This window comes from Electrona antarctica, assembly GCF_951216825.1.
Source record: "Electrona antarctica genome assembly, chromosome: 19".
Lineage (NCBI taxonomy): Eukaryota > Metazoa > Chordata > Actinopteri > Myctophiformes > Myctophidae > Electrona > Electrona antarctica.
In genome coordinates, this window is record NC_136800.1 from 1,424,399 (window position 1) to 1,436,510 (window position 12,112).

The window sequence follows — 12,112 nt, forward strand, 5'->3', positions numbered from 1 at the left end:
CTGATTGGTTGAGCCTCAATTGGCTGAGGCAGAGGCTGGGAATTGCACAGGTGAAAGGAGTTGGCCTCATTAGGCCCACTGGCAGAGCCTGGCCCAGGTGAAAGGAGTTGGCCTCATTAGGCCCACTGGCAGAGCCTGGCCCAGGTGAAAGGAGTTGGCCTCATTAGGCCCACTGGCAGAGCCTGGCCCAGGTGAAAGGAGTTGGCCTCATTAGGCCCACTGGCAGAGCCTGGCCCAGGTGAAAGGAGTTGGCCTCATTAGGCCCACTGGCAGAGCCTGGCCCAGGTGAAAGGAGTTGGCCTCATTACAACCGTACACACAGAGACGTGGCGCATTTATAGTAGGATGGAAATTCAAAAAAATTGAAATATATTCTTTTCATGAACGGAAATTACAAACAGATGACATACTTCAGGAGGTGTAGTTACAGCCTCTCTTTGTGGAAGAGTTGTCTGGCTCGAGAGACTAACACCACTTTGTTACTTTGTGGCTTTTCCCTCATACAGTGGGTCCTTTTGTTTATTTTCTTGGTGTAATGTATTATGCTCTTTGAGTCTGTAACAAATATTTCAATTGTATTCACTTCCTTTTCATTTCTATCATTCATTAAACTGTAGTGTAAACAAACGATAGTTCGATACACTTTTAATGGTATGCTGGTTATACAGATATAGTTCAGTCAGATAACTCACAAATAGATTTGAGACCAAAAATAGCTTCTGAATATTTTGTGAATGTTATATTTGATCTTGGTGTTCAGGCTCTGCTATACATTACTCCCTGTTCAGCACATTAGCAGACAACCGTTTAAGAGCAGGGAGATATATACATCGATAACAACTACCCCCAGGGAAAACAGAACCTTGGTGGAGCTGGGGTGGTGGTGGTGGGAGCAAACAAAGCAGCATACATACAGTACATACATAGTTTAGTCGTATGGAATGAAACGTCATATTTTATGTGTTGACGAAATTGTCAATATATTTAGGGCTCCATTTTCCTCACAGCTAAACCCCATATCCCTAAACTTCTTTGCCTTTTTTACTATTTTGAAAAACATTTTTGAATAGTTCAACTAGCCAATCTCACGTTGTGAGCTTTTAGACTGGCCATTTTAACTATTCAAAAATGTTTTGTAAAGTAGTAAAAAAAAGGCAAAGAAGTTTAGGCATAAAGGGTTTAGCGGTGATGATAATGGAGCCCTTAGTCTTAGTTTTAGTTTTAGTCACCATGGATTAGTTTTCATTTAGTTTGCATTAGTTTTCGTCAGTGAAAAAAGGTAGTCGACGAAATCAACACTGTTAGGCAAAAATAAAATATTAATGGAAATGTCCATCACAAGCTGGCATGGTGATGACCTGTGGTAGCTGCTGTACTATCATGGTGATGACCTGTGGTAGCTGCTGTACTATCATGGTGATGACCCGTGGTAGTTGCTGTACTATCATGGTGATGACCTGTGGTAGCTGCTGTACTATCATGGTGATGACCCGTGGTAGCTGCTGTACTATCATGGTGATGACCTGTGGTAGCTGCTGTACTATCATGGTGATGACCCGTGGTAGCTGCTGTACTATCATGGTGATGACCTGTGGTAGCTGCTGTACTATCATGGTGATGACCCGTGGTAGCTGCTGTACTATCATGGTGATGACCCGTGGTAGCTGCTGTACTATCATGGTGATGACCCGTGGTAGCTGCTGTACTATCATGGTGATGCTGATGACCCGTGGTAGCTGCTGTACTATCATGGTGATGACCCGTGGTAGCTGCTGTACCTTCATGGTGATGACCCGTGGTAGCTGCTGTACTATCATGGTGATGACCCGTGGTAGCTGCTGTACCTTCATGGTGATGACCCGTGGTAGCTGCTGTACTATCATGGTGAATACCTGTGGTAGCTGCTGTACTATCATGGTGATGACCCGTGGTAGCTGCTGTACTATCATGGTGATGACCTGTGGTAGAAACCTGATAGAAAACCTTGGGTAGGGGGAAATAGCAGACTCAGAGATCACTGACATAAACCAGAAATTTTCAATAGTACTACCGTGTCAGATTGCTTATGTTGGCCGTAACTAGGAAGCTTCCCACAATCCCATCTGTGGGTGCACTGGATTGCTACTGGCATAGCACTTTGTTGCCTAGAGAATTTTGACACTTCCATCTTCCCGTCCCTGGGTGGGCTCGAACCAGCATCCTCTCGGTTAACAGCCGAGCGCGCTAGCCTATTGCGCCACAGAGACTTCTTACTGAAGTGATTTCTCTTTTTTTCGTGCCTGGTTTGGTACAGCCCAATCTGAAAAAAACTTTAGGTTTTTATTCGAAAACAGCAGAGCTTACATACTTTGGCTAACGACTCTGGTGGGACTCGAACCCACAGCCTTTGAATATCTCTATTGACATGCCTAGAAGTCCAATGCGCTATCCATTGCGCCACAGAGCCTCCACCTCAAGGTGTGCAGTTGGTGGAGCCTCACTTAATTGAAATCTAATGGCGAGAAACAAGGAAGTTGGGTTCCAAATGACCTATAATGCCTGATAATATTGCAAGAACAAAAGCTTGGGCTACCAGGCACTGCTGGGAGTTGAACCCAGGATCTCCTGTTTACTAGACAGGCACTTTAACCAACTAAGCCACAGGGCCAATGTTTGCACACAGTTTTGCTTGGATTGGAGAGTAAAATAAAACATATTAAGTGATTAAAGGCTAAACTAAATGAACTGTGTTGCTCGATGCTATGCACCTGATAGAAAACCTTGGGTAGGGGGAAATAGCAGACTCAAAGATCACTGACATAAACCAGAAACTTTCAATAGTACTACCGTGTCAGATTGCTTATGTTGGCCGTAACTAGGAAGCTTCCCACAATCCCATCTGTGGGTGCACTGGATAGCTACTGGCATAGCACTTTGTTGCCTAGAGAATTTTGACACTTCCATCTTCCCGTCCCTGGGTGGGCTCGAACCACCATCGTCTCGGTTAACAGCCGAGCGCGCTAGCCTATTGCGCCACAGAGACTTCTTACTGAAGTGATTTCTCTTTTTTTCGTGCCTGGTTTGGTACAGCCCAATCTGAAAAATACTTTAGGTTTTTATTCGAAAACAGCAGAGCTTACAAAGTTTGGCTAACGACTCTGGTGGGACTCGAACCCACAGCCTTTGAATATCTCTATTGACATGCCTAGAAGTCCAATGCGCTATCCATTGCGCCACAGAGCCTCCACCTCAAGGTGTGCAGTTGGTGGAGCCTCACTTAATTGAAATCTAATGGCGAGAAACAAGGATGTTGGGTTCCAAATGACCTATAATGCCTGATAATATTGCAAGAACAAAAGCTTGGGCTACCAGGCACTGCTGGGAGTTGAACCCAGGATCTCCTGTTTACTAGACAGGCACTTTAACCAACTAAGCCACAGCGCCAATGTTTGCACACAGTTTTGCTTGGATTGGAGAGTAAAATAAAACATATTGAGTGATTAAAGGCTAAACTAAATGAACTGTGTTGCTCGATGCTATGCACCTGATAGAAAACCTTGGGTAGGGGGAAATAGCAGACTCAGAGATCACTGACATAAACCAGAAACTTTCAATAGTACTTCCGTGTCAGATTGCTTATGTTGGCCGTAATTAGGAAGCTTCCCACAATCCCATCTGTGGGTGCACTGGATAACTACTGGCATAGCACTTTGTTGCCTAGAGAAGTTTGACACTTCCATCTTCCCGTCCCTGGGTGGGCTCGAACCACCATCCTCTCGGTTAACAGCCGAGCGCGCTAGCCTATTGCGCCACAGAGACTTCTTACTGAAGTGATTTTACTTTTTTTCGTGCCTGGTTTGGTACAGCCCAATCTGAAAAATACTTTAGGTTTTTATTCGAAAACAGCAGAGCTTACATACTTTGGCTAACGACTCTGGTGGGACTCGAACCCACAGCCTTTGAATATCTCTATTGACATGCCTAGAAGTCCAATGCGCTATCCATTGCGCCACAGAGCCTCCACCTCAAGGTGTGCAGTTGGTGGAGCCTCACTTAATTGAAATCTAATGGCGAGAAACAAGGATGTTGGGTTCCAAATGACCTATAATGCCTGATAATATTGCAAGAACAAAAGCTTGGGCTACCAGGCACTGCTGGGAGTTGAACCCAGGATCTCCTGTTTACTAGACAGGCACTTTAACCAACTAAGCCACAGCGCCAATGTTTGCACACAGTTTTGCTTGGATTGGAGAGTAAAATAAAACATATTGAGTGATTAAAGGCTAAACTAAATGAACTGTGTTGCTCGATGCTATGCACCTGATAGAAAACCTTGGGTAGGGGGAAATAGCAGACTCAGAGATCACTGACATAAACCAGAAACTTTCAATAGTACTTCCGTGTCAGATTGCTTATGTTGGCCGTAACTAGGAAGCTTCCCACAATCCCATCTGTGGGTGCACTGGATAGCTACTGGTATAGCACTTTGTTGCCTAGAGAAGTTTGACACTTCCATCTTCCCGTCCCTGGGTGGGCTCGAACCACCATCCTCTCGGTTAACAGCCGAGCGCGCTAGCCTATTGCGCCACAGAGACTTCTTACTGAAGTGATTTCTCTTTTTTTCGTGCCTGGTTTGGTACAGCCCAATCTGAAAAATACTTTAGGTTTTTATTCGAAAACAGCAGAGCTTACATACTTTGGCTAACGACTCTGGTGGGACTCGAACCCACAGCCTTTGAATATCTCTATTGACATGCCTAGAAGTCCAATGCGCTATCCATTGCGCCACAGAGCCTCCACCTCAAGGTGTGCAGTTGGTGGAGCCTCACTTAATTGAAATCTAATGGCGAGAAACAAGGAAGTTGGGTTCCAAATGACCTATAATGCCTGATAATATTGCAAGAACCAAAGCTTGGGCTACCAGGCACTGCTGGGAGTTGAACCCAGGATCTCCTGTTTACTAGACAGGCACTTTAACCAACTAAGCCACAGGGCCAATGTTTGCACACAGTTTTGCTTGGATTGGAGAGTAAAATAAAACATATTAAGTGATTAAAGGCTAAACTAAATGAACTGTGTTGCTCGATGCTATGCACCTGATAGAAAACCTTGGGTAGGGGGAAATAGCAGACTCAGAGATCACTGACATAAACCAGAAACTTTCAATAGTACTACCGTGTCAGATTGCTTATGTTGGCCGTAACTAGGAAGCTTCCCACAATCCCATCTGTGGGTGCACTGGATAGCTACTGGTATAGCACTTTGTTGCCTAGAGAAGTTTGACACTTCCATCTTCCCGTCCCTGGGTGGGCTCGAACCACCATCCTCTCGGTTAACAGCCGAGCGCGCTAGCCTATTGCGCCACAGAGACTTCTTACTGAAGTGATTTCTCTTTTTTTCATGCCTGGTTTGGTACAGCCCAATCTGAAAAATACTTTAGGTTTTTATTCGAAAACAGCAGAGCTTACATACTTTGGCTAACGACTCTGGTGGGACTCGAACCCACAGCCTTTGAATATCTCTATTGACATGCCTAGAAGTCCAATGCGCTATCCATTGCGCCACAGAGCCTCCACCTCAAGGTAAGCAGTTGGTGGAGCCTCACTTAATTGAAATCTAATGGCGAGAAACAAGGAAGTTGGGTTCCAAATGACCTATAATGCCTGATAATATTGCAAGAACAAAAGCTTGGGCTACCAGGCACTGCTGGGAGTTGAACCCAGGATCTCCTGTTTACTAGACAGGCACTTTAACCAACTAAGCCACAGCGCCAATGTTTGCACACAGTTTTGCTTGGATTGGAGAGTAAAATAAAACATATTGAGTGATTAAAGGCTAAACTAAATGAACTGTGTTGCTCGATGCTATGCACCTGATAGAAAACCTTGGGTAGGGGGAAATAGCAGACTCAGAGATCACTGACATAAACCAGAAACTTTCAATAGTACTTCCGTGTCAGATTGCTTATGTTGGCCGTAACTAGGAAGCTTCCCACAATCCCATCTGTGGGTGCACTGGATAGCTACTGGTATAGCACTTTGTTGCCTAGAGAAGTTTGACACTTCCATCTTCCCGTCCCTGGGTGGGCTCGAACCACCATCCTCTCGGTTAACAGCCGAGCGCGCTAGCCTATTGCGCCACAGAGACTTCTTACTGAAGTGATTTCTCTTTTTTTCATGCCTGGTTTGGTACAGCCCAATCTGAAAAATACTTTAGGTTTTTATTCGAAAACAGCAGAGCTTAGATACTTTGGCTAACGACTCTGGTGGGACTCGAACCCACAGCCTTTGAATATCTCTATTGACATGCCTAGAAGTCCAATGCGCTATCCATTGCGCCACAGAGCCTCCACCTCAAGGTGTGCAGTTGGTGGAGCCTCACTTAATTGAAATCTAATGGCGAGAAACAAGGATGTTGGGTTCCAAATGACCTATAATGCCTGATAATATTGCAAGAACAAAAGCTTGGGCTACCAGGCACTGCTGGGAGTTGAACCCAGGATCTCCTGTTTACTAGACAGGCACTTTAACCAACTAAGCCACAGCGCCAATGTTTGCACACAGTTTTGCTTGGATTGGAGAGTAAAATAAAACATATTGAGTGATTAAAGGCTAAACTAAATGAACTGTGTTGCTCGATGCTATGCACCTGATAGAAAACCTTGGGTAGGGGGAAATAGCAGACTCAGAGATCACTGACATAAACCAGAAACTTTCAATAGTACTTCCGTGTCAGATTGCTTATGTTGGCCGTAACTAGGAAGCTTCCCACAATCCCATCTGTGGGTGCACTGGATAACTACTGGCATAGCACTTTGTTGCCTAGAGAAGTTTGACACTTCCATCTTCCCATCCCTGGGTGGGCTCGAACCACCATCCTCTCGGTTAACAGCCGAGCGCGCTAGCCTATTGCGCCACAGAGACTTCTTACTGAAGTGATTTCTCTTTTTTTCGTGCCTGGTTTGGTACAGCCCAATCTGAAAAATACTTTAGGTTTTTATTCGAAAACAGCAGAGCTTACAAAGTTTGGCTAACGACTCTGGTGGGACTCGAACCCACAGCCTTTGAATATCTCTATTGACATGCCTAGAAGTCCAATGCGCTATCCATTGCGCCACAGAGCCTCCACCTCAAGGTGTGCAGTTGGTGGAGCCTCACTTAATTGAAATCTAATGGCGAGAAACAAGGATGTTGGGTTCCAAATGACCTATGCCTGATAATATTGCAAGAACAAAAGGTTGGGCTACCAGGCACTGCTGGGAGTTGAACCCAGGATCTCCTGTTTACTAGACAGGCACTTTAACCAACTAAGCCACAGCACCAATGTTTGCACACAGTTTTGCTTGGATTGGAGAGTAAAATAAAACATATTGAGTGATTAAAGGCTAAACTAAATGAACTGTGTTGCTCGATGCTATGCACCTGATAGAAAACCTTGGGTAGGGGGAAATAGCAGACTCAGAGATCACTGACATAAACCAGAAACTTTCAATAGTACTTCCGTGTCAGATTGCTTATGTTGGCCGTAACCAAGGACTGTCTAAGAAGGACGAGACGCGAAGACAACATGGCGTCGTACGGGCGACGCCATGTTGCTCCATGGAAGGAAAGAAACATGCGCAATGGGCTATATGCAGCCAACACTTCCGTGTTCAGCTTCCTTGGTCTCAACTGCGCATGTTTCTTTCCTTCCATGGAGCACCATGGAGCAACATGGCGTCGCCCGTACGGTCTTCGCGTCCCGTCCTCTTTAGACAGTCCTTGGCCGTAACTAGGAAGCTTCCCACAATCCCATCTGTGGGTGCACTGGATAGCTACTGGCATAGCACTTTGTTGCCTAGAGAATTTTGACACTTGCATCTTCCCGTCCCTGGGTGGGCTCGAACCACCATCCTCTCGGTTAACAGCCGAGCGCGCTAGCCTATTGCGCCACAGAGACTTCTTACTGAAGTGATTTCTCTTTTTTTCGTGCCTGGTTTGGTACAGCCCAATCTGAAAAATACTTTAGGTTTTTATTCGAAAACAGCAGAGCTTACATACTTTGGCTAACGACTCTGGTGGGACTCGAACCCACAGCCTTTGAATATCTCTATTGACATGCCTAGAAGTCCAATGCGCTATCCATTGCGCCACAGAGCCTCCACCTCAAGGTGTGCAGTTGGTGGAGCCTCACTTAATTGAAATCTAATGGCGAGAAACAAGGATGTTGGGTTCCAAATGACCTATAATGCCTGATAATATTGCAAGAACAAAAGCTTGGGCTACCAGGCACTGCTGGGAGTTGAACCCAGGATCTCCTGTTTACTAGACAGGCACTTTAACCAACTAAGCCACAGCGCCAATGTTTGCACACAGTTTTGCTTGGATTGGAGAGTAAAATAAAACATATTGAGTGATTAAAGGCTAAACTAAATGAACTGTGTTGCTCGATGCTATGCACCTGATAGAAAACCTTGGGTAGGGGGAAATAGCAGACTCAGAGATCACTGACATAAACCAGAAACTTTCAATAGTACTTCCGTGTCAGATTGCTTATGTTGGCCGTAACTAGGAAGCTTCCCACAATCCCATCTGTGGGTGCACTGGATAGCTACTGGTATAGCACTTTGTTGCCTAGAGAAGTTTGACACTTCCATCTTCCCGTCCCTGGGTGGGCTCGAACCACCATCCTCTCGGTTAACAGCCGAGCGCGCTAGCCTATTGCGCCACAGAGACTTCTTACTGAAGTGATTTCTCTTTTTTTCGTGCCTGGTTTGGTACAGCCCAATCTGAAAAATACTTTAGGTTTTTATTCGAAAACAGCAGAGCTTACATACTTTGGCTAACGACTCTGGTGGGACTCGAACCCACAGCCTTTGAATATCTCTATTGACATGCCTAGAAGTCCAATGCGCTATCCATTGCGCCACAGAGCCTCCACCTCAAGGTGTGCAGTTGGTGGAGCCTCACTTAATTGAAATCTAATGGCGAGAAACAAGGAAGTTGGGTTCCAAATGACCTATAATGCCTGATAATATTGCAAGAACCAAAGCTTGGGCTACCAGGCACTGCTGGGAGTTGAACCCAGGATCTCCTGTTTACTAGACAGGCACTTTAACCAACTAAGCCACAGGGCCAATGTTTGCACACAGTTTTGCTTGGATTGGAGAGTAAAATAAAACATATTAAGTGATTAAAGGCTAAACTAAATGAACTGTGTTGCTCGATGCTATGCACCTGATAGAAAACCTTGGGTAGGGGGAAATAGCAGACTCAGAGATCACTGACATAAACCAGAAACTTTCAATAGTACTACCGTGTCAGATTGCTTATGTTGGCCGTAACTAGGAAGCTTCCCACAATCCCATCTGTGGGTGCACTGGATAGCTACTGGTATAGCACTTTGTTGCCTAGAGAAGTTTGACACTTCCATCTTCCCGTCCCTGGGTGGGCTCGAACCACCATCCTCTCGGTTAACAGCCGAGCGCGCTAGCCTATTGCGCCACAGAGACTTCTTACTGAAGTGATTTCTCTTTTTTTCATGCCTGGTTTGGTACAGCCCAATCTGAAAAATACTTTAGGTTTTTATTCGAAAACAGCAGAGCTTACATACTTTGGCTAACGACTCTGGTGGGACTCGAACCCACAGCCTTTGAATATCTCTATTGACATGCCTAGAAGTCCAATGCGCTATCCATTGCGCCACAGAGCCTCCACCTCAAGGTAAGCAGTTGGTGGAGCCTCACTTAATTGAAATCTAATGGCGAGAAACAAGGAAGTTGGGTTCCAAATGACCTATAATGCCTGATAATATTGCAAGAACAAAAGCTTGGGCTACCAGGCACTGCTGGGAGTTGAACCCAGGATCTCCTGTTTACTAGACAGGCACTTTAACCAACTAAGCCACAGCGCCAATGTTTGCACACAGTTTTGCTTGGATTGGAGAGTAAAATAAAACATATTGAGTGATTAAAGGCTAAACTAAATGAACTGTGTTGCTCGATGCTATGCACCTGATAGAAAACCTTGGGTAGGGGGAAATAGCAGACTCAGAGATCACTGACATAAACCAGAAACTTTCAATAGTACTTCCGTGTCAGATTGCTTATGTTGGCCGTAACTAGGAAGCTTCCCACAATCCCATCTGTGGGTGCACTGGATAGCTACTGGTATAGCACTTTGTTGCCTAGAGAAGTTTGACACTTCCATCTTCCCGTCCCTGGGTGGGCTCGAACCACCATCCTCTCGGTTAACAGCCGAGCGCGCTAGCCTATTGCGCCACAGAGACTTCTTACTGAAGTGATTTCTCTTTTTTTCATGCCTGGTTTGGTACAGCCCAATCTGAAAAATACTTTAGGTTTTTATTCGAAAACAGCAGAGTTTAGATACTTTGGCTAACGACTCTGGTGGGACTCGAACCCACAGCCTTTGAATATCTCTATTGACATGCCTAGAAGTCCAATGCGCTATCCATTGCGCCACAGAGCCTCCACCTCAAGGTGTGCAGTTGGTGGAGCCTCACTTAATTGAAATCTAATGGCGAGAAACAAGGATGTTGGGTTCCAAATGACCTATAATGCCTGATAATATTGCAAGAACAAAAGCTTGGGCTACCAGGCACTGCTGGGAGTTGAACCCAGGATCTCCTGTTTACTAGACAGGCACTTTAACCAACTAAGCCACAGCGCCAATGTTTGCACACAGTTTTGCTTGGATTGGAGAGTAAAATAAAACATATTGAGTGATTAAAGGCTAAACTAAATGAACTGTGTTGCTCGATGCTATGCACCTGATAGAAAACCTTGGGTAGGGGGAAATAGCAGACTCAGAGATCACTGACATAAACCAGAAACTTTCAATAGTACTTCCGTGTCAGATTGCTTATGTTGGCCGTAACTAGGAAGCTTCCCACAATCCCATCTGTGGGTGCACTGGATAACTACTGGCATAGCACTTTGTTGCCTAGAGAAGTTTGACACTTCCATCTTCCCATCCCTGGGTGGGCTCGAACCACCATCCTCTCGGTTAACAGCCGAGCGCGCTAGCCTATTGCGCCACAGAGACTTCTTACTGAAGTGATTTCTCTTTTTTTCGTGCCTGGTTTGGTACAGCCCAATCTGAAAAATACTTTAGGTTTTTATTCGAAAACAGCAGAGCTTACAAAGTTTGGCTAACGACTCTGGTGGGACTCGAACCCACAGCCTTTGAATATCTCTATTGACATGCCTAGAAGTCCAATGCGCTATCCATTGCGCCACAGAGCCTCCACCTCAAGGTGTGCAGTTGGTGGAGCCTCACTTAATTGAAATCTAATGGCGAGAAACAAGGATGTTGGGTTCCAAATGACCTATGCCTGATAATATTGCAAGAACAAAAGGTTGGGCTACCAGGCACTGCTGGGAGTTGAACCCAGGATCTCCTGTTTACTAGACAGGCACTTTAACCAACTAAGCCACAGCACCAATGTTTGCACACAGTTTTGCTTGGATTGGAGAGTAAAATAAAACATATTGAGTGATTAAAGGCTAAACTAAATGAACTGTGTTGCTCGATGCTATGCACCTGATAGAAAACCTTGGGTAGGGGGAAATAGCAGACTCAGAGATCACTGACATAAACCAGAAACTTTCAATAGTACTTCCGTGTCAGATTGCTTATGTTGGCCGTAACCAAGGACTGTCTAAGAAGGACGAGACGCGAAGACAACATGGCGTCGTACGGGCGACGCCATGTTGCTCCATGGAAGGAAAGAAACATGCGCAATGGGCTATATGCAGCCAACACTTCCGTGTTCAGCTTCCTTGGTCTCAACTGCGCATGTTTCTTTCCTTCCATGGAGCACCATGGAGCAACATGGCGTCGCCCGTACGGTCTTCGCGTCCCGTCCTCTTTAGACAGTCCTTGGCCGTAACTAGGAAGCTTCCCACAATCCCATCTGTGGGTGCACTGGATAGCTACTGGCATAGCACTTTGTTGCCTAGAGAATTTTGACACTTGCATCTTCCCGTCCCTGGGTGGGCTCGAACCACCATCCTCTCGGTTAACAGCCGAGCGCGCTAGCCTATTGCGCCACAGAGACTTCTTACTGAAGTGATTTCTCTTTTTTTCGTGCCTGGTTTGGTACAGCCCAATCTGAAAAATACTTTAGGTTTTTA